Raw genomic sequence first — 23,647 nt, forward strand, 5'->3', positions numbered from 1 at the left:
TAGTAAGTTTCATCTGTGTGTGAAGACGCTGTATGCGGTGGTGTATAGCTCAAATATGGGAATGAATGTTCCGAAGTGTAGTACCGCTGGATTAACTGGTGACAGAAATGCTTCTCTTTATCAAGGAAAATTTGCCATTAGTGCTCAAGTAATAGCATTCAGTACTAGCATTGGTATTTCTACCTGTTTGAAGACACAGTGCACTTTTTGTTATTAAAGTTATTGTTGTGAGATGATCCTGTAATTAATGTTTTAAAAAAAAATCCATAAATTCATTGAAGAAAAGTAGATTTTTGTATGCCTGCCTTGTTTTATTTCTAATGTTTTCAAGGCTCAGAGCACTTTATTTTGTTAAAGTTATTTTAATATGAGAAGATGCTGTAATGTGTTACGGTTTGACGTGCAGGATGAGACGAGACGAGACGATATACACAATAAACACTATTTTAATATAATTCTCAAAGATGAACAAGGCAGGAACAGGCAGGAACACAGATGATAGTCCTCACACGAGTAACATATAACATTAACAAAGACCGACGGTGAACTCATAAAACAGATAGACTTTTAAAGACACACTAATCAACAGACACAGGTGACACAGATGACTAATGATACAAGGACAGGTGCTAGAAATAATGATGAGGGCTAAACCAAATGACACAGATCAACGGGGGGGAAAACAAATGGGATAAACCAAAGACATGAACTGACAGAACTGTGACATTACGCCCCCCTCCGAATAGGCGCGTCCTCGCGCCGTAGAAAAAGAAAAACAAAACAGAAAAGAGGGGCGAAAAAAAAAAGGAAAATGTCCATGGTGGCTTCGGCGGAGGACGCCACCCCAGGAGGGGGACCAAAACAAAAGTCCAGGTGAAAGACAGTACAGTCCAGAGGGGCGACGACGGAGGGAGGAGCCAGGGAGGACATGGGTGGGGCGTAAGGCAGGAGGAACTGACCCAGACCGCAGCCATGATGACGGCCCACTGTGGAGCCGACGGAGGGAGGAACCATGGTGGATGAAGGCGTGCCGACTCCATGGGGCCGACCGACAGAGGCGGAGCAGATGGAGAAGGAGCCCGAGGCGAAGACGGAGAGCCGATGATCCGGGGTGACGCCGAGGATCCGGAGGGCCAAGGTGGAACAGGCTCTGGCGCCCGAGACGGAGGCGGAGTCCCGGAGATCCGCGGCGGAGCCGGAGCGACAGAGGATGGAGGCTGTGCCCGCAGGAAGGAGGAGTCCCAAGGAGCCGGTGGGACGGCGCGACGAGGCACAGCCGGAGGAGCAGAGTCCTGAGGTGACGATGGGGTGACGACTGACCAGGGCGGAGCCGAAAAGACGATGGAGCCCGGTGGAGCTGGTGGATCGACGGGCGACGGTGTAGAGGAGGGCGTCGAGAGCCGTGGTGGAACCGCGGGGTCGAAGGGCCGAGGCGGAGTCCAGGACTCGGAGGCTGGAGGCGGAGCTGAGGGATCCTCCAGCCGAGACGCTGATGGTAGCTGGCAGTCCCGCGGCGAGCCCACTGCACAGGTGGTGGGCTGAGGGTGAGCTGAGGGGCTGTCAGGGGACAGCGGCGGCCAGACGAACATGGCATCAGATGACAGAGGGTGGGTGGGTGGGAATTCCGGGCAGACAGGACAGACGGATATTTCCATATCAAAGTCAATTAAGTTACCAGAGTTATCTTCGATGAGATCCGAGAAAAAGTCTATTAAGTCCCCAGAATTAGGTCCAAGCTCACCCTCAGTGGTGGTGCAGTGGGCAGGGCTCTCTATCGCCCTCTCTCGCTCCACGTGGCAATCCACCGTCGCCGATGTTGCAGTCGGCTCTCGCACCTGGTCAGATGGGTCAGGCTTTGGCTCTGTCGCTCTCGGCTCTGGCTCTCCATCTGCGGTGGGTTCGGGCTGCAACTCCGCATGTCGGGGTGATGTTTGGCTGGGTTCTGGGTCTGGAGTGGGGCTGACGTCCTCCTTGACGATGTCGACAGTCCAGGATGACTGGCAGGACGCCAACACCCACTCGATGACATCCGGTAGGCTCTCTTGAGGACCCTCCCCGGATAGCAGCGCCTTGGTGGCAGAGTTCAGTCCTAGGCGGTAGTGGACGCATAGGCTGCTATCCGGGAAGTGTGACTGGTTTGCCAGGAAGAGAAACTCACGTGTGTGGTCCTCAAGAGAGCGTTCCCCCTGCCTCAGGAGGATCAGGAGAACTGTGGGGTCCATAAAGAAAAACCAAAAAAAAAACAAAACACTGAGGCTAACAAAACGAAAAAATAAACGTAGGGGAAGGTGCCGGAAAAAACTGTTTCGGTCGGTCTTTCTGTTACGGTTTGACGTGCAGGATGAGACGAGACGAGACGATATACACAATAAACACTATTTTAATATAATTCTCAAAGATGAACAAGGCAGGAACAGGCAGGAACACAGATGATAGTCCTCACACGAGTAACATATAACATTAACAAAGACCGACGGTGAACTCATAAAACAGATAGACTTTTAAAGACACACTAATCAACAGACACAGGTGACACAGATGACTAATGATACAAGGACAGGTGCTAGAAATAATGATGAGGGCTAAACCAAATGACACAGATCAACGGGGGGGGAAACAAATGGGATAAACCAAAGACATGAACTGACAGAACTGTGACATAATGTTTATACATTTATTTTATTATAAAAGAAAAGAAAATACATTGAGGAAAAGATTTTTGCTAGTGCACTATACTATGTTAGTTACAGGAACTAATTTTATACCTTTTTCGAAGGCACAAAGCACTTTATTTCGTTGTTAAAGTTATTTTGTTGTAAGAAGATCCTGTAATGTTTAAAAATTTATTTTATTATAAAATAAATTTAATTAAATATTTCTGTATAGGCCTATGCATACATTACAGTTCTTAAAAAAATAAAATCGGAATCGGCAAAAATCGCAATCGGCAGGTCACACTTACTGAGAAATCGGAATCGGAATCGGCCAAGACAATTGCAATCGGTGCATCTCTAGAGAATACGATACAAAATCGTGGTTTAAAGCTAAGGTTTGCTGATCTACCTTTAGACAGTTTTTGGTTGGCTGCTGCCAAGGCGTTCCCAATTCTGGCAAACAAAGCTATTTTGACATTGCTCCCATTTTCCACGACATACCTGTGTGAGCTGAGCTTCTCAACCCTGACTGCTATAAAAACTAAAAACAGAGAGAGACTAAGAGCTGTTGAGGAAGAGCTTTGTGTGTGTCTTCAATTCCTGCCAGGATATCAGCTCTGTGTTCATCCAAACAGGCCCAGGTTGTGTTTATTTGATTCCTGTTCAAGACACTTCAATAAGAATGGCTGTATATTGTTAATATAGGCTACAGAGTTTCATTTTTTACAGTTTTGATTGTTGGTGTGCCTTGTGATTTTTTTTTTTTCAATTAAAAATGTACCTTGGCTCAAAAAAGGTTGAAAAACACTGCAATAAACATGCTTTGCCATATTAATAAAAGGTAATGTATTTTTTTTATCAAAGCCTGTGCTGCCAAATATGAATTTTGTTGGTTATTTTGTAAGTTCTGTTTATTTTCTGATTCAAATTAATATTTCAACTTAATTTTAAGGAAATTTTTAAAAAAGTGAAAGAGTACCAATTTTTTGGCCATGACTGTATGTTGAAAACGTTAAATTGTGAAACTTAAATTCAAACTCTCAACACTCAGGGGCCTGTCTCAGAAAGGAGTATGTTAACCCTGAAATGAGTTAAACCCAAGTCTGTTTTTTTTTTTTTTTTTTTTTTTTTCTCAGAATGAGAGGTTTGTCAAACCTGAGAAAGCAGGGTACGTTAAGCCCCTTTCTGAAACAGTAACTTATACTCAGAGTCAGTTACCACGGTAACTTGTGAACCTAACCTGGTCAGAAACAGGTATTCTTTGTTAAACCCAGAGTTCCCCTTCAAGAGAACTCCACACTGCATCCCTAGGGGACACTTTGGGGAATGTCATCAGCATGATCGGTGTCTGAAGCACATGTGAAAACACTCCAATCCCATTGGGCCACGCAGTCTGTGACGTCATTAGCGGGGCACCCGGAAGTATAAGAGGGTGCTGGTAATGCATGTCATCAGCTTTTTTGTCTTCAGAAGCCGTTTGTTTGTTCAAACGCAGTGCTAAGATACAGCCTCACTAATAGAGAGACAAAACCACGATTGGATGATAAGAGCAGGTCATTTGTAACTCTAATAAGAGCTGTCTCAGTACTATGATACGGTCTAAATTCTGACTGGAAATCCTCGGATAGTATTTATTTTTCTAAGAAGGAACATAATTGTGAGGATACTACTTTTTATAGTATCTTTGACAGAAAAGGGAGATTCCAGATCGTCTGTAATTAATTAATTAGTTGGTTGGGGACAAGTTGTGTTTTTTAACAAATTTCCCTGGTGTGAGGCTGCCAGCAGACTGTCGGTTTAGCCAGGCTGTCTGCTTTCAGACCTGGGCCCTAGTTAGTCAAGTACCAACTCTAAGACTATGTGCCATATTTCTAGAGAAAAGAATGGCACCTCCCCTGGAGGATATGAAGACCATCTCTTTTCAACAGGTCAGGTCTGCCTCAAAAACTTGTACAATTTTCTTTGAGTGACAAAAGTCTGCTATGCATCTTATCACCATGGTAAGTGGGAGCAGGCCAAAGTATATTGTATTGTCTGACATCATACCGGAAAGTTAATATTATTTTTGGTCTGACTGGTGAAGTTGGACATTGTTAGCGCGAACATAAATAACAATCTTACTGAATTTAGTTTAATTTAGAATTTAGTTTAGCATTAGCCAGCACTCTTTCCAGTCAACACTGGACTATGGTGGCTGATGTCTTTATTTTCATGTTTCATACAATATAATCTCCAATAACTAGGGCACTTTCATCAGATTTCTCAGTGACTCCATCACTGGGTGAGGAGAACATGCTTAATGTTTTGAACAGAAGAGCGGTGGAACCAAACAATGTAAGGGACTTACTAATCTAGTTGCAAAGTCGTATCTAAAGCCCTTGAATTCTTAGTATCCTCAATTAAAGTTTGAATGCATGTCTCTAGTTGGGAGTCCTCTCTCAGGTGGAAGGTTCAATATGCCACCCCGACCTGGAGCTGTGAAACAGGTGACATTGAGCACACCAGACAGTTTAGACTCTCTGAGCATTACTTTGTGTGATTTAATGGATGAATTGAAGGTTTCTGTTTCAAAATAGAGGCTCACAGAGCTTACAATTCCCTATAGGGGTTTGTGGTCACTCTACATGATGTATAGCTTCCTCATGGGCATGGGTGAGTGGCGTTGACACCGCCTAGATGATCTGTTCAGCTAAGCCCCTGCATCAGTGGAGCTCAGCTAGGTTATGTCCTCATGGCACCAGTGAAGCTGCTGAATGAAGTAAAATTATAACTGTGCATTCTTTATGCATGATTTATCATTACCAATGTTTCAGCCAAATAAGTAGCCTTTGGCAAGGTATGATTTCTTTAAAAAATCGTATGCAGAAGAGACAAAAATGTCGTTATTTTGAACCTTGCTGTCTATGGGAGGGTCAGAGACCTCTTGGATGTCATCAAAAATATCTTAAATTGTGTTCCGAAGATGAACAAATGTCTTATGGGTTTGAAACAGCATGAGGGTGAGTAATTAATGACAGAATTTTCATTTTTGGGTGAACTAACCCTTTAAATAAAAGCCTCTCTGAGGTCTGATGCCACACCTACTGTGTCTGTCATTTTATGTTTGTTTGTTTTCCTTTTCTAATACGAACCAGTGACCCCTTCACAGTAACACGTCAGGACTATACATTACCCATAGTGTCAGCTGTTGACGCAGTGTTGAAGTGAACTTTTTCGGGTACTAAACATCTCTGGGTACAAAATGTAAAATTGTTTCCTTAAGAGACATTGCGTTTATGCCGTATTAAATGTGAACGGGCCCGCCTCTGTTTTGCATGCTTGAACATTATTTCCAAGTTGTTGGAGAAAGATGTTTCCCCATAGTGTCAGCTGCTCTCTGTTTCCTCATTTTAGAGATTCGAGGTTATTTTAAGAAGAGCAAGGTTATGGCAAGAATCTAATATGTTTAGATAAGTTTTTATGCTATTTATGGTCAACAGAAAAAATGTTTGTTGTATGTCCGCTTTTGATCTCATAGGTTCTGATCCACTACAGTCAGTGGGAACTGACCATCTGGACTGCATTTGTTTTACTCATCGTTCTACTCAGAAAGAGACCTATTTGTCATTGATTGAGCTCAAACTAATTGGCTAAAGAGTGGCAGCTCCACTAGGTAAGTCTTAGAATACACACACACTAGCTTCCATGTTTTATGGGTTCATTCTATAGATGTTACGTTCCCAATCCTCAGTCTAGGTTTGGGGGCAGGAGTAACAAATAAACTGAAGCTTATAAAGAAGAATGAAAAGTAAAACGTGGGGGAATTACTTCAGTCTGCTCCAGAAATGTAACAATATTACTTGACTTAATATGAGCAATTAATTTAGTTCAAAAGAAACATGGAAGCAATAAATGTCTTCAGGAGAGGGCCTAGCCAAAACAACAAACAAAACAGCAGCTAACTAATGGGAGGAGCACTAAATACTAAACCTGGGTAAAAGAAAAGAAGTCAACAACAAAGGCTTTCTTCAACTTCCCCACTAACCAACAACAGGAATAAACATTTTACAAAATAAAATGCCAACTTAAGCTTACAGTAAATAAACAAACAAAAAATGACAGTACTTTGTAAATACCTTAACAAAGACCAAACAACCAAATCTTACATTTTAAACATTCAAACTTTGTGTGCACACTTTTATGAATAGCGCTTTGCAATTTTTAAACATATTTTGTGGAAGTATTATTTCATGTATGCATGAATTAGTTTTTGTAAACATTAATCAAATTTAGATAATGTCTTTTTGAACTTATTTATTTTTGATTGGTCATCATGTTCCAGAGAAACAGGAACACACCAACCCAAAACATGTAATGACCAAACAAAACTCAATGTTGCAGTGTTGGTATAATGAAATTATTATCATTATAAAATGAATGAGTAATTTAATAGATATGCTGTTGTTGTCGTTTTTCTTTTCTGATTCTCCAGACTGTATTATGTTTCTTATAGTATTAGATATCTATATCAGTGTTGTTTACATGTAATGGCTGATCCTAATATACCAAACATTTTCTTCATATCGCCACAGGGAGGCGCCAACAGTGACACGCATGTTGTCATGAAGTGCTGCAACACTATTTCAGCTAACACTGATTCAACAAATATAAGATACACTATCTTATTTCTGCATGGTCAGAACAGACATGAGGAGAAAAAAATGTTGTGTGTATAAAAACAATTCAGCTTTAAAAACGAGTTTTCGAGTAAACGGACTAAGAGTCTCAGTGCTGAAGAACAGCTCCAGTCCGCAGCAGAACGAGCGCTCTACATTCCACACACAATCACGAGCATTGAGAGCTCCGAGCCGTTTGAAGGAATCGGTTCGTTCGAACGGTCCGTTTAAATGAACCGGTGCACCGAATCGTTTGGCGAAGAGTTGCCAGAAGTAATTTAACGTGTCTTATTGCAGTACACGTTGTAATCAAACACATCTGTTAATCACTTTGTTTTCAATCACGTTATTGCCTTCCAGAACCCAGCGTCTGATACAGTGTCACTCCTCGCCCTCGCTGTCGAGTCATTCACAAATGCTGCGCGAATCGGTTCGACCAAATCACTGAAAAAAAGCTTTCAAATGATGATTCGTTTGCGAATCGGACACCAATACTGTATACTGCATTCCTATTGGGAGTAATATGGTAGTGTACCGATCTGAACAAAGCTCTGTAAGTGCATGTGTGATAAGACTGAACTCTCCATCTGTCATCTGCTCCCTGAATTACGCGCGAGGCGCTTCCAGCGGACTCTATTCACTTTCCAGAGGTAACGCAGCAGAGCAGATCTCCTGCAGGTGCGGCTAAGAAAAAGCTGATAGGATGGAAGTTCTCTGTGGATGTCCAAACTAACAGCTCGAGCAGATGATATATGACGATCAGCACAAATAACTTTGGCGACTTCTGACAAACTGCATCGTTACACTGATTGACATCGGCTCGATATTTACTGTTCACCTCAGTTCATCTCGCTTCAGATGCTCTGCGGTTCTGCTCACATTAAACCACCATCTTCATGAAGTGCATCTGATTTGAACTTGTGGAAATACATCGCAAAGATCATCCGTTCATCTGACGTGCGAAGGTCCACTTCAGCACCATCCAGTAAGTTGACTATATTCTGTCTCTCCTGTGGTTGATTATATGTCATGATTATTTCTCGTTAACCTCACGAGTTAGCTCAACTTTACCCGGACTGTTCTGTTAAATGCACAGCTATTAATGCTTGTCTGAAGATGTACATATTACAGTGTGGAATACTTGAGAAAAGCCGATGAGGGACAGGTTGACCATTATAAAAGTCACCATGGTAACCACCAAAAGATGGTACTTGTATGGTTTTGCTGTTGCACTGTAAAAAGTGTAAATGTGCAGTTGTTACCCTTCAGGGTTATTACTGCCTGATCTCAGCTTGCTTTAACCCAACAATATGTTTGGCAGTGTGATTCCATATATGCCATTTAAACTTGTGGGAATACTTATTACTTTGTTATACAGTAAACCAGTAGCGACTTGGTTTTAGCTGTATCTGTAGCCCAAATAATAATAATAATAAAAAAAAAAAGCTGAAAGCTACGTACAATTATTGAGGGAACAATTGTATTTATCTTATAGTAGATCATGGAAACTATTGCACATTTAAAGATAAATTGGATGTTTGTTTATGCTCTTATAAGTTGAAGTCAGTCACATATATGAGATCAGACATGCCCAGACTGCATCAGTGTCAAACATCTGGAGATATTCAATGGCAACAAGTGTTCCTCTGCACTACAGAAGTGAATTATTTATCATGTGTTTCTTTTTTATATATATTATTTGGTTATGTAGGTGTTTACCCAAGTTTAGTTTCTCTGTTGCTGATATCTTATAGGAGGACATCTTTGGGCAATGACTGGTTGAAGGTAATGGATGAAGCTTTATAGTTGAAGATTTTTACATCTTTATAAGAGAGTTTCATGTTGACAAATTGTAGTCAAATAAAAACCGATAAATGTAGGGTTTATATAAAATGTGCAGGCCTTTTTGAATCTTGTGTGTATGAGGGTATTTCCCCCGACACACAAACACACACACACACACACACACACACACTCCGCAGTGTGTATCTTACTTTACCCTTTAGCATGCATTAGTTGTTTAAAATAGTGGCTCTGGATTTCAATATTTCATGCCTGACTCGAATGCGTTTTGAAAGCATCTCTCTGGTGGATTGACCATTTGATGCAGCACTAGATCTATTTCTATGTTCCTTAAAAGGTGACAAACTTACAGTTTTTTCTGATTGCTTAAGCACATTTTTTGTAACTATTGGCTATTTTTGCAAAACTCTACACACAAATAAGAAAACCTTTCACCCAATTACCAAAACATTGTAGTTCTCTTGCAAAAGCGAACACAGCTAGATTAACTCTTCACACCTTCGTAAAAATGGTGTTTTGGTATCAAACAGTAAACACAAGCCATCATCTACTAAGCACACAATGTGCCAACTGCACACTGATGGTATGAATACAAAACACATCTGGCTTTTGCTTTCTCTGTGTACAGATGTCAATTTGAGGTCATACTTTTGTCATAGTGTCATGTAAACATACAAGGATCCAAACTTCAAGTATTGGTGTTTATTCACACTCATCAAAACCAAGACGAAGTCAGAACACAAAATAGTGTTAATGATAGCCATACATGTGTATAATTTTGCCAGGAGTGTGTTGGAAATTTGGTAATTGAGTGTAAGCAGTGAGTTGTGTTTAAAGTTCTGCAAAGTGTGTGTTACAAAATTGCAAATTGAGTGCAAAGCAGTGTTTGTGCTTTTAGTTTTGCAAACTCAGTGAGTGGTTTTGCTATACGTATTAATAGTTTTAGAAATTGTGCTACAAGAATCACGATTAGCGCTTGAGCATTCAGAAAAACTGTAAATCCAGCAGAGGTGTTAGAGTTTGGACTGTTCTACCTCTACAAACCACTTTGGCTCTACGCTTGATGTATAACACAGAAAAGTGACTCCAATGAGTTTATTCCACTGCATGATGTTGTGTTTTAATTAGCACTTACTGAATATTGTACGTGCTGCTGAAGACTGAAGTGAGAGCAGCTAATGGAGTGTTCTCTGATGTACAGTAGCAGTGCTTGATTATTTGGGCTGCAAATGCGTGATGGATTAGTAGAGAGTTACTGTAGCCTGTGCACGCTGTCATTTCTCTTTAATTGCACTCTTGCACTGACACTAAATCTTTTTTTCTAAAGTTTGAACTTTACTGATAATATACTAATAAAATTTTCTATTTCATTTATTAAGAAATACAAAATTCATGTTAGAGGAAAGCAGTATATACAGTGCCTTGCAAAAGTATTCACACCCCTTCATTTTTTCACATTTTGTTTTGTTGCAGCATTATGTTCAACGGCTTTAAATGTGTTTTCCCCCACATCAGTTTACACTCCATACACCATAATAATGACAAAGCAAAAAACATATTTGCAAATTTTACAAATGTATTAAAAATAAAACACTGAAATAAGTAGATTGCATAAGTATTCTCAGTAAGTAACTCAGTCCATAGTTGAAGCAGCTTTACAGCCTCAAGTGTTTTTGGGTCTGATGTGAGCATCTTTGCACATCTGCATTTGGCAATTATCTGCCATTCTTTGCCTCACCTTTTCTCCTCTCCATCTCTGTCAGCTTGGACATTTTCCAGAGTCCTAGTTGTTCCAATCGTCTTCCATTATTGTTTCTGAACTCTTCTCTAGATCATCGCCTTAACGCAAGTCTGTCACTGAGCTCTACAGGCAGTTATCTTGTTTTTTGCTCTGATCTGCATTTTCAGCTGTTAGACCTTTTCTGAGAGGTGTGTGTCTTTCTAAATCAGACTCATTCAGATGAATTTGCCACAGTTTAACTCCACTCCAAGTGTAGGAACATCTAGAAGCAATATGAATGCTCCTGAGATACATTTCCAGTGTCCCAGAAATGAATATGAATGAACTTATGCAACGGGATCTTTTTTTTTTTTTTTTTTTTTTGCAAAGTTGCTACAAACCTGTTTTGTGCTTTGTCTTTATGGTGTATGAGATATAGATTGATGTGGGGAAAAAAGTAATTTAAAGTAGTTTAACATAATACTGCAACAAAACAAAACGTGAAAAAAATGAAAGGGTATGAATACTTTTGCAAGGCACTGTATACATATACTAAAGTAGTATTGTTAAAATAGTTGCTTTAGAAAGTAACAAATGGTTAATGGACAATACAGCACTGTATACATGCAGTCAATCTTAAAACAATAGCATTTCTCCCCAAATGCTGTCATCTTTTTGTTGCAGAAAAAAAAGCTTGCATTTCAGTCAGTTCCTCACACAATAAAGGTAGTATGAGGGGTTTGGAATGACATGAGGGTTAGTAAGGGTTGACAAAATGTCCATTTTCCAATGAACTGGTCCTCTACGGAAAAAGATGCTTTGCAGAGGCACTTCATTGGTACACTGCCAAAGAGTGAACGTACGGAGGTGAATCTGACCGCGTAAAGCCAGAGACGGACAAAAGCGTGAGTCAAATGAACCCTCTGCATTTGCAGGAGAGCATCTTCAGGCGTTGTGCATGCAACAGTGCCATGAAACTCTGTCCAAATGAAAACAGATGACAGTGCCAATCCCCACGTGGGTGCTGCGGTGCCTCTGCCACGGCCATTTATCACCGTCAACTCCCTCGGCCTCTTAGAGGGAAAAAGTGCACTCATGTTTGCCATGGAAGAAATTCTAATCTGCTGTCTTCAATGGAGCTCTTTGTAGCTGGCGGCCAGGACGAAACAGCGAGTGGAAATGAGTTTCCACAGCTGAATTTTATTGTTGTGTAAACTGGTGACAATTCACACGCGTTCCTCGACATGATATCTCCAATGAAGTCGTCATTAGGAAGACACGCTTTAGCTCGGAGACGTACACTAGAGGCGTCATTGTGGATCGCAGAAAGAGTGGTTTGTGTAAAGATAAATCACAGAGAGCTGCCGTATTTCCACATGCTCCTTCTGTACTCCACTGAACGTAATAGCCGTAACCCGAAGTTGAATAGATTTATTTGAAAGAATTTTGCGAGCGGACATTTATAATTAAATTTCACAAGTGCAAATCCAGTCTTGATGGATGCTCATCCGAGCGGCGCATGGCTATAATCAAATAGACTGAAAGAGACAAGGCTACTTAGCATTTAAATGGCCTATGCAGTGTTAGAAGAAGCCAGCGAGAGGCGTATAAATATTGAGAGGAGGTCTCTTTTATGAATGTGAGACGATGTGAACAGATAAAGAAGGTCAGGAGGCACAGCGAAGTGTCACAAATAGAGTCATGCTGATGAATAACTACAACATATACTTGAAAATTAGAAATGCACATCAGTGGGCCACTATAAATATAAATAATAGCCTGTACTATATATTTATATTTTTTATGTTTATGCATTAAAAATAGCGTTCTAAACATCAAAGAACAAAATACTTTAATTTCCCATTAAATAAATACAATCCAGTCATTAGTAACTTAATACAGTGAACAGCATTTTTATTTGAGCTTTTATTACTGTTGACTGTTATTTGGCTATTTTTATTAACGTTCAGCTTCTTTTTGTGTCCTGATCAGATGTGACACTATAAAGCAATGAGTGATCAAATGTGTCTCCTTCTATGTTAATAGATTTATTTCTCAACGAGCGATTGACTGTTTATTAGTTGACCGTGTCGTTGTGCATTGTTTGCTCTGAGCGTCACTCTGACACATTCAGCTCAATTCACTGCTGCTTGTGAACATGAGAGATGTGCTTTATGGCGTTCACATGTTTATCAACCAATCACACAATCATAGGCTGACGCTGGCACTTTTCAGCTGTATTTTGCTGTTCCCCACTCAGTAGACACTTATAACAAGACCAGGGGCCTCATTTATAAAACTTTCTTACGCACTGATTTGATCTTAGAGTGTTCGTACGATCAAATCCACGTCAAAGTACTACAGGTTTATAAAAACCGTCTTTGACGTGGAAAAGTACTTATCTCCACGTCAGATTCCAGCTTGGCGTACGACCGTTTCCTTGTGGTAATGCCTGGTATTGCAGATAGTTCAGCCTCACTATAATTTGATTTCTTGCGCTCCTTTTTACTTGCCATTGTCACAGAGTTTTTGCTTTAGGAATGAGCTCATTTTATATGTTAATTAATTAAGCAGGGGCGTTTCGACGGCGGAACATTCAGCTGCACACAATTCCACGATCATTTGTGATTTATAACCGAATGACTGGCGTACGCATGGATTTCGTGGTACGTTCGTTTTCTCTGAATCGCTCTTACGATCAAATCAGAAAAGTTCTTAGATAAAATCAAGGATGGTTTCTACGCAAGTCTTTATAAATGAGGCCCCAGGAGGGGAAAAGAGAAACTCCTTCTGAAGCCTATTCTTGAAGATGTCTTATTTTTTTTATTGTTAATTTAAAGGGAGACACTGCTGGCAAGAATGCCGCTATCAAGTTTGGGATTTTGGTCTTTTTGTTTTTTTCATAAAGTGTTTTTTTTTTCAGACTAGTGGAAAGAAAACACCAAAAAAAAAAAAAAAACACCTTTAAGTGTTTCTTTTATCGCACTTTATCTATTTGTGTCAGTAGATTTCAATTACAATGCATATTTTTAAATGCCGTTTTCTCAAAATGAGTTTTAGTTTTTTCTCCTACACTGAGCCACAAATCTCCACTTCAGCAGCACTTACACACACCTTACTTTACAGTTTTATTCCTTTCTATGTCCTGAAGGTTTTTACAGAGGGATTTGTTCATATAAAATTTTTAGATTTTTGATTGAAGTTTTTTTCTGAATTATGTCGTGACGAAATGAGATACCCGAGTTTCCCTCTGTAAAAACATTTGACTCTAATATGTCAAAAAAATTAAACAAGAATTTTGAAACTGACTTCATCCAGTGTTTAGATTTTTGTACTAGAAATGTATGCAAATTAGCTCATATTTCATTAAATAATGATCATATGCACATTTAAACTTTTAGAAAACTGGAAATACATTTTTTTTTCCAATTATCAATCAATCAACTGAGTAAGGTGATAACTATTAGTTATTTTTTTACCCTATTCACCTGCAGTGTCTCGCCTTAATTTTGAGCAAGACGAGGAGGCGCTGCTTCACTTGTCTCTTGGAGAGAATACCTCACCCTGATCCATATGTGCGCATGTATTATAGATCGACATGATCTATTGATGAGACACATGCTACTCTAGCTCCATACGGCATAGTCAGTTATATGCTTTTCTCCATAGACTTCTATTGAAAGTGCATAGCTGTCAACACTTTTCTTATTTTTTATATAACTTGTATTTAACTTTAGAGCAGTCAACTTCACAATCAGTTACAAAGGAATGACAAGTAACACACTGAATCAAACACAACATTTTAAAGTAGAAATCCTGAACAGTATTTTAGTGTTAAACTTACTCCAAACATCTTTATGTTCATCGATTTATTTACAGTAATTCTCACAATTACTGATTTGGACAATTACACTTTTTATTTTTTCTCTTCATAAGAGCATGAAAAACAGGCAGTGGCTGTACAACAGTTTTGACATGAGAAAATACAAACTGTTTTCATTTCTTAAGTGAATCAATGAATATTAGGGCTGTGAATCCAAGCAGACTCCATGCAATAAATAGGTCACATAGTATAATTGTGGCCCTCCAATTAGCCTTTTTCACACTTCCGTGTTTCTGGCTTCCGGATTGGTGCTTGCAGGGTAAATGACAGCAGCAGCCATATATAACAAGAGTAAGTTCGGAAATCAAAGTCTATTATTAAAAAAAATAGATACTATGAAAATGCTCAAACTGAACAAACAGTTCACAACTAACTTTTTTTTTTGTGTCAGCTTCAGGTCATCACAATAATATGTTTGTTTATTTCTGAATGTTGGCACTATATAATTAATTTAGTTTTGAGTTTTGCCATTCTGTCTGTTTGGTGCTGGCTGTGCATTATGACTGTTCATGTGAAATTTTTGAGCGATTATTGTTTTTATTATTATTGTTTGTATTATTATTATTATTATTATTATTATTATTGTATCGCCTATTGTATCCATTAGCATTCTTCTTCTTCTTCTTCTTCTTCTTCTGCTTTTGTGTCTATGGCCCATAGAACCGCTTGCGGGAAAGTTGTATAATTTGGCACACTGATAGAGGACAGTCTGAAATGTCACCATAGCCAATTTGGAGTCTCTAACTCAAACTCTCTAGCGCCACCACTTGTCCAAAATTTCACTTTCTTTTTGTTAATAACTTTTGAACTGTAAGGCACAAAATTCTATTTTTCTCTGAATCCTTGACTTATGCTGAGTTGTATGAACACCAAAATTACAAAATCGTACGGTTTCGTTTTTTTTTTCTCTTTCTATTTTTAATTGTTTGAAAATCCTACTTTTTTGAACTCGTCCTAGACGGTTTGTCTGATTTTCACCAAAATCAGCTCAGATCTTCTTCAAACCATGCTGGCAAAAAAACCCCCATGAAATTCAAGATTTTCTGGCAAGCTGTTCTTGAATAATGTGTGAACAAATTCCATGAAAAGCAACCAAAAATGGATGTGAGGCTATATCTCCGCAACGGTTTGTCATATTGAGACCAAACTTGCTGTGTGTTATAACAAGCATGACCTGAGGCTACCTGCAGTGTTTTGGCGCAGTGTCACCTATTGGTCAGGAGATACAAAAAATGGCTATTTTCGCTTATAACTTCCCAATGGTTTGGCCAAAAATCACGAAACTGGTCTCGTTGGATTTGGAGGAACATGCCAAGTCGAACTATATCCATAACCAATTTCCCCATGTAAGCCATTTTGAATTTTGACATAAAATGCTCTATTTTATGAATGCACTGACATATTATTACGAAACTCGGTGTGTGTCTTCGGCACCATGCCCTGGCAGTAGGGGAGCGCGGGGCACAACCTAACACTTTTTGAATTTCGCGGTTTATGTAAATCCACGTGGGGTTCAGAGTACAATTTTTATCCACATTATTTTCACACTTGTCTGGTAGAAATATATCGCTTTGTTTCATATTTACAGTGTAAACGTTTTTCGTTATTTACCTCGAAAGAAAGGAAGTGAAACGTGACAACATGCCCCGTAGGTGGGGTACATTGTAACATCTGAGGGGCACGTTGTAACACGACCATATGACAGCTTCAAATGTTATCTGATCGAATGAAAAAAATACACAACAAACTAAAATATTCTGTCAGTAAAATACATGTGTTAACTTTTTTAAATGAAGTAATGACGTTTTTTTTTTTTTACATAAAAATAATCTAATTTTGGAGTTTGTCAATGAACTGTATTTTGCTGTTCAATGCAACAATGCTTTGAACGGCCCTGATCTCAACACACAGCTGTACAGTAGTTCAAAACAATGTGGACAAACAGATGAAACACATTTAGACATTCAGAAAAACACACACAGCTCCCATAGAACACCACACACATAAACCAGCCAAAATGCTTTACATTTCTTGAAATAATAACATCTGAACATTAAACATTGATTGTCAGCCTTTATTCACCTGTTTCTTGTGGTTTCTTATCAAAATCCTTAGAAGTAAATAGTGTAAACTGCATCACTAATGTCATAGAATAGCATAGTTTAATAACAGCGGGGCATATTGTCACACAGTGTTTCAGCGTTCCTCATCTGCGCCACTGGAGTTTAAAGCAGGTTAGTGTCTTCTGCTGGTTTGTCAAGCATTAATAAACTATCTAAACTGATAAATAACAAATTGAAGATTAAAGGAGAAGTCCGGTGTGATTTTGACCTAAAGTGTATTGAATCATGATACCGAGTGTGAACGTACATTGTATATCTCATCTGGGTTTGTGTCCTGCAGTCCGAAATCTGGGGTCAGTTAGCCGATGCTCACAACAGGTTGTCAATGAGAGTCAACAGGGCATCGAAGTAGCACGAAGGAAACTACAACCTGATAAGTTGATAACCTGATAAGTTCCTTCCTGCTCGTCACTCGACTTAGCGTGACTAAATTCAAGATGGCGGCGACCGCTAAATTTCTTGCAGTTACTGTCTGTATAAATCTTCTCGTAAATAAACTACCGGTGCTTTTTCTGAGTTCTCAATGTCTCGTTTTAAATGTCAGGGCCCTTGAAAGTCTACCAATGAAGTGTGGAGCTACTTTGTGCCTCGTAAATGGCATAAAACAGTGATTTATTTTCATGGCTACTCCGATGCCCTGTTGACTCTCATTGACAACCTGTTGTGAGCATCGGCTAACTGACCCCAGATTTCGGACTGCAGGACACAAACCGAGATGAGATATGCAAGGTACGTTCACACTCGGTATCATGATTCAATACACTTTAGGTCAATATCACACCGGACTTCTCCTTTAATATAGATTAAAGTAATATTGTATTTTCTACTTGCTCTCGTTTGCATTATTAAAATGTAAAAATGCCCTGTAAAATACATATTATAATATTATAATACATATTAAACAAGAGATGACTCCGATTAATGGCTTTATTCCTATTGGATCGGGATTACGTTGTTGTTCATGCATCAACCAGATTTAAAATTGTTTAATTTATTAATGGAAAAATTTGTAATAAAATTTGCATAATTTATCATGATTTACTGATTTGAGGGAAATAAAAGTAAATTGTAAGTAAAGTAAATTGAGATAATACGCTCAAATATACTGGAGATGGAGAACAGAAACCAGTCGGCACTATATGTTGAGCATATTATTTTGAGCAGTCAACGGTCTGAGTGGCCATATAAATTACAAACAAGTAAAATGTTGTTTGTTTGTTGAATATATAACAACAACTTGGAAAACAGACAAAACAGAAAAGGTAAGAAGCATTATTTTAGACATAGGGCATATCAATGTAATAAGTGCAGACCTGTAGCGGAACTAACTTTACCCTGCGCTGATGTCATTTCTGTAATTTGCTCTTCTCTGTGCCACCACTTTATTCTGACATTTTAAAGGTTGGCAAAAAAAAAAAAGGCATTTCTGCCACCTATTGGACTGGAGTGTGAAACCCTGGCGGATGCACAGGACAGTAGCCTAATGACTGCTGACACAGTTGTCCTGTACAGTCACTCTACATATTGGCTTGTTTGTGACCAAACTCAACTGGAACACAAAACCATCAGGCAAACACAGAAAACACACAGGCAACTGACAGATCATCCCAATCGCTATTTACTGACATCGTATTGAATTTACCAAACCGGATATTCATTAAGTGATCTTTTGTTGTTCTACAGAAGAAAAACAGTGACATGAGGGTGAGTAAATGATGAACTATTCCTTTCTTTGAGTGAAGCATGTAACTTGGCAGGATTAAACAAGTTGTCAGACGGAGGCTGCAAATCACAGGCGTCTTACAGTCCTACAGTTCTCACCTCCCCCTAAACATCAACCAAATAGGAATAAGAGAATGGCCGAAAGTGTTTGTGTGCCGCATGTGAATGTGCAGCGGGTTCACGTTTCCATGTGCAGACTTTTCATCTCTCATTTCCTCTTGGCTGAACAGACACTGTAACAGAGGAATCACTGTGGTCTTGAGCACACTTTACAGCTCATTTGCTTCTGTCGTGAGGTAAAATTAGTGCTTCGGAGGATCAGAGAAGACTTTAGTAAATCAAAGCACCTGGTTTCAGATTTAGTACTTTGAAAGTTAGGTAGGGTTGAATAAAGTTGTATGCATGCAAAATTGTATGCATGTATTGAAAATAAAGAGGCCACAAAAATAGGCAATGCAAAACTATTGTTCACAGTATTTCATAATATTAATGTAAATTGTATGTTTAGTTTTGCGTACACCAGAATTACATCACCTTATCTAAGGTCCACCAGTAAACCTGTATGAGAAGTTCATATAAGTTTCATTTATCCCTAAAGAACTGGAAGCTGTTGTGACCTTCACACAAAACATGATAATATGTGGTTGGGTATGAGATGACCACCACCTCCTTTTACCTCAGTCCACCAGCTAATAAATTCACCTGAACAGTACAGGAACAATTCAAGAGGACCTGAGTTTTGTCAGCTGACCAATCTGAAAGACTAATGACAATCATTCTAATTCGCTGATTTGCTGCTCAAAAAACAGTTCCCCTTCAGTCGAATCACTTCGACGTTACATGGGATCTCGCTTGAGAGACCGATCATCTCTGAGCCTTATATCAAAAGGCCAATTGCAAATTGGCGAGTGGACGTGCGCGGCGGCCACACCCCCGTACATACGGGTATATAAGATGGCCGCGCGCATCACTCAGTTAGACTTTTGCTTTCAGAGCCTTTCTGCTCGAGCCTCTACAAACTTCAATTGAAGAAAAGACAACGTTCCTGAGCTCTTCTCCGCTGACGTGCTGCCATCTAAAAGAGATTGACTAAAAGAGTGTCTTTGGCAGCCGTCAGCGGTATCCTGCGGGCGGCTGTTTTCACGGCCATTAAAAGCCTCCTGCGCTCCAGCGAGCAGCCCCAGCAGTGCACAGAGTGCCGCGGTTCCTCCCTGGGCAGACCAGGATCTATAAGAGTAATTTCTCACGGCCGTGAAGCGTCCTTTTCAGGATGGTATTCCGGCCGTGCGCTACTGGATGTGGCAGTTTCCTCACCTCTGAGGACGGACATGAACGCTGCCTCACATGCCTGGGCTTAGAGCATGCTGAGGCAGCGTTCACAGATGGTTCATGCGAGCATTGTGAGTGCATGACCATGGTCACGCTGAAAAACCGCCGCTCTTTTGCGAGACGGCTCCCCTCTGCGCCCCGCGGCCCGTCGTTAAGCCGTCAGTGTTTTTCGGCCGCCGTGGCGAGGCAAAGGGGGGATTTAAAGGTTACGGTGCAGAACGCGCCGCCGGCTACCAAAGCCCCGCGGCCGTCTGCACCCCAGCGTGGCCCCGTTGAGTGGCCAGAGCAGTATGCTTCCCCGGTATCCGGGCCGAGCATCTCCTTTGGCGCTCCACCAGAGGAAGAGATGTCTGTCGCTGCGTCAGAGGGTGAGTCTGACGGCGAGGCGGATATCTCGCCGGGCCAGCGCCCTCCCGTGGTTGCTGCTCCGGCTGACATGGACGCTGAGCTGTCGGCTATGCTCCTCCGTGCCGCCAGGGGGATCGGCCTCGAGGTGTCAGATCTACCTCCTGCCGATCCCTCTAGGCTTGGCGACTGGTTCCTGAGGGGGGCGCCTGCGGTTCCGCCGCGCCCTCCCTCCGTTCCATTCTTTCCGGAGGTGCATGAGGAGCTGGTCAAAACCTGGTGGGCGCCGTTTTCATCGCGTCTCCGCCCCAGCTCCTCCCCCCTCGCCACCCTCGATGGCGGGGCAGCCCGGGGATACGAGTCGGTTCCCCAGGTGGAGCGCGCTGTCGCGGTGCATCTGTGCCCACGTGGCGCCACCACCTGGCGGGACCGACCGCATCTACCCTCCAAAGCGTGTGAGCGCTCGTCCGCCCTTGCGGGCCGCGTCTACCGCGCTGCTGGACAGGCTGCCTCTGCCCTCCACGCTATGGCCACCTTACAGGTCTACCAGGCGCAGGCGCTGAAACAGCTGGACGAGGGTGGTCCTGATCAAGAAGTGATGCAGGAACTCCGCGCCGCCACCGACTTCGCCCTTCGAGCGACGAAGGTCACGGCGCGGTCTCTTGGTCAGGTGATGTCCACGGCCGTGGTCCAGGAGCGACACTTGTGGCTCAATCTGGCTCAGATGGCGGACGCCGACAAAGCTCGCTTTCTCGACGCCCCCATCTCCCACAGCGGCCTGTTCGGCGACACTATCGAGGATTTCGCCCAGCAATTCTCGGCAGTCCAGAAGCAGACGGAGGCCATCAAACATATCCTGCCCCGCCGCGAAGTCAACATCCCGCCGCCGGTGGCCCCGCCTCCGCCTGCCCGTCGCCGAGGGCGCCCCCCTGCGGCCAGTAGGTCAACTCCAGCTCCCGCCGAGGGTCACGAAGCCGGGATGGCTACCCGGCGCAGAGCCGGCCGCAGGAGAGCGGCGCCGCCCGCCTCTCAGGGACCGGCCAAGAAAACCCCCCGCAAGAAATCTGCGAGGCGTCCCTGATGCGGGCAACCCAGAGGTGGTGGAGATTGCTCTTCGGGGGACAGTGACATCAACTTCCCCACTCCTGGTGGAGGGCCGGGAGCTTCTGTGCACACAGAATTTAACATCGCCGCCGGCCTACGGGTCGGCGGTACCCACATTTTCACAGAAAGAGCAAATTTCCTCACCTCTGGGGCCTCGCCCCCGAGTTCCCCTCTCGAGCAGAACTTACACTCCTCGACATCGGACTCGGAGCCCGGCATCGCCAGCGCGGGATCCAGGGAAGAAGGTAAGCGCTGCTTCTCGCAGCCAGACTCTCCCCCAGAACTCAGCGTTCTCTGGGGTCAGTCCCCTTCCCCCCGCCCCCTTAGGCTGCCCCACCGCGGTCACGTCGGTCAACGTTCCCTTGATACCGTTAGCGAGCCGGTTGAAGGCGTGGCTTCAGCTCCCCAACCCCTCGCGGTGGTTGATACGGACGGTACGTCTCGGCTATGCGATTCAATTCGCCAGGCGTCCGCCCAGGTACAGAGGTGTCCACTTTACTACTGTCCATTCGGACACGCATGCCACTGTCCTGCGTGCGGAGGTTGCAGTCCTACTGGCGAAGGACGCAATCGAGCCAGTCCCTCCAGCCGAGATGAAGTCAGGGTTCTACAGTCCCTACTTCATCGTGCCCAAAAAGAGCGGTGGGTTAAGACCCATCCTGGACCTCAGAGCTCTGAATCGGTCCCTTCTCAGGCTGCCGTTCAAGATGCTCATGACGAGACGCATGCTAACCTGCATTCGTCCCCAGGATTGGTTTGCAGCCATCGACCTGAAGGACGCGTACTTTCACGTCTCGATCCTTCCTCGTCACAGACCCTTTCTTCGGTTTGCCTTCGAAGGTCGAGCGTATCAGTACAAGGTTCTCCCATTTGGCCTGACCCTCTCTCCCCGCGTCTTCACCAAGGTTGTGGAAGCCGCCCTGACCCCTCTTTGGCAGTCGGGGCTTCGCATTCTCAACTATCTCGACGACTGGCTCCTGGTAGCTCACTCGCGAGATCTGCTGTGCGAGCAGAGGGACCTGGTGCTCCGGCACCTCAGCCATCTGGGCCTTCAGGTCAACTGAGAAAAGAGCAAACTCTCCCCAGTGCAGAGGATCTCTTTTCTCGGCGTGGAGCTGGACTCGATCAATATGACAGCCCGCCTCTCAAACGAGCGTGCGCAGTCGGTGCTGAGATGTCTGGACTTATTCAGACACAAGTCAGCGGTCCCTCTCAAAACCTTTCAGAGGCTCCTGGGGCATATGGCGGCCGCGGTCACGCCGCTGGGCTTGCTTCATATGAGACCGCTTCAGCGCTGGTTACACGATCGAGAGGACCTCAGCTGCAGTGGCATATCAATTGCCTCGAGTTGTTGACCGTGCTTCTGGCCCTTCGTCGCTTCCGATCGACGCTGCGTCAGGGGCACGTGCTTGTTTACACCGACAGCACCGCGACTGTGGCGTATATTAACCGCCAGGGCGGCCTTCGCTCACCTCGCATGTCACAACTCGCCCGCCGTCTGCTCCTTTGGAGTCAAACGTGGCTGAAATCGCTGCGTGCCATTCACATTCCAGGGGAACTCAACTGTGCAGCGGATCAGCTCTCACGGCAGTCCACCCACCCTGGAGAATGGCGGCTCCACCCCGAGACAGTCCAGCTGATTTGGAGTCGATTCGGCCAGGCTCAGATAGATCTGTTCACCTCCCCCGAAACCTCCCACTGCCAGCTCTTTTTCTCTCTGACCCAGGCTCCCCTCGGCAGAGACGCCCTGGCACACAGCTGGCCTCCGGGGCCCAAGTACGCCTTTCCCCCAGTGAGCCTCCTTGCACAGACCCTGTGCAAGATCCGGGAGGACGAGGAGAAGGTCTTGCTGGTCGCGCCTTATTGGCCCACCCGGACCTGGTTTCCAGAACTCATTTCCCTCGCGGCAGCCCCTCCCTGGAAAATCCCCTTGAGGAAAGATCTTCTTTCTCAGGGGATGGGCACGATTTGGCACCCGCGTCCCGACCTGTGGAACCTTCATGTTTGGCTCCTGGACGGGACGCGTCAGACCTCGCCGGCCTTCCCCAGGCCGTGAGAAACACCATCATTCAGTCCCGAGCCCCCTCTACGAGGCAGGCTTATGCTCTGAGGTGGGGTCTGTTCGTTGACTGGTGCTCCTCTCGAGATGAGGACCCCCAGAGATGCACGATTGCAGTAGTGCTTTCCTTCCTGCAAGAGAGGTTGGAGCGCAGGCTGTCCCCTTCGACTCTCAAAGTCTACGTCGCTGCTATTGCGGCGTATCATGACGCAGTTGATGGAGCATCCCTAGGTAAGCACCCACTGGTCGT

At 43.1% G+C, this 23,647-nt stretch overlaps 1 protein-coding gene across 1 annotated transcript in view; it reads left to right on the forward strand.

Annotated features, from left to right (window-relative positions):
* Positions 1 to 7,854: 7,854 nt before the first annotated feature.
* The window catches only part of il1rapl2 (interleukin 1 receptor accessory protein-like 2), a 336,038-nt gene continuing 320,245 nt past the window's right edge, over positions 7,855 to 23,647 (forward strand). The window contains exon 1 of the mRNA XM_073820745.1: positions 7,855 to 8,294. The gene's annotated coding sequence lies outside the window, so the exon portion shown is untranslated. The remainder of the gene's footprint in view (positions 8,295 to 23,647) is intronic.

The sequence above is a fragment of the Garra rufa genome, chromosome 16 (assembly GCF_049309525.1).
Source record: "Garra rufa chromosome 16, GarRuf1.0, whole genome shotgun sequence".
Lineage (NCBI taxonomy): Eukaryota > Metazoa > Chordata > Actinopteri > Cypriniformes > Cyprinidae > Garra > Garra rufa.